The sequence below is a fragment of the Calidris pugnax genome, unplaced genomic scaffold (genome assembly GCF_001431845.1).
Source record: "Calidris pugnax isolate Ruff unplaced genomic scaffold, ASM143184v1 scaffold294, whole genome shotgun sequence".
Taxonomy (NCBI): Eukaryota; Metazoa; Chordata; class Aves; order Charadriiformes; family Scolopacidae; genus Calidris; species Calidris pugnax.
In genome coordinates, this window is record NW_015094505.1 from 424,855 (window position 1) to 425,102 (window position 248).

Sequence of the window (248 nt, forward strand, 5' to 3'; positions counted from 1 at the left end):
AGGAGGAGAGGCAGGCGTCAGATGCGGCCCAACGGCAGGCGGCGGCGGCTGCTGGGCGCTCTCGGGGAGGGGAAGCCCGTGCCGTGCCGTGCCGTACCCTGCACCGCCTCTAGTCGCGCTGCCGCCATGTCCCGAGCCGCCCCTCAGCGCCTCCCGCGCCTCAGGGGAGCGGCGGGGCGGAGCACGGCGCACGCGCGGCACCGCAGAGCATGCCGGGCCCGGCGCCCTCAGAGGGCTCCGCGCGCCGA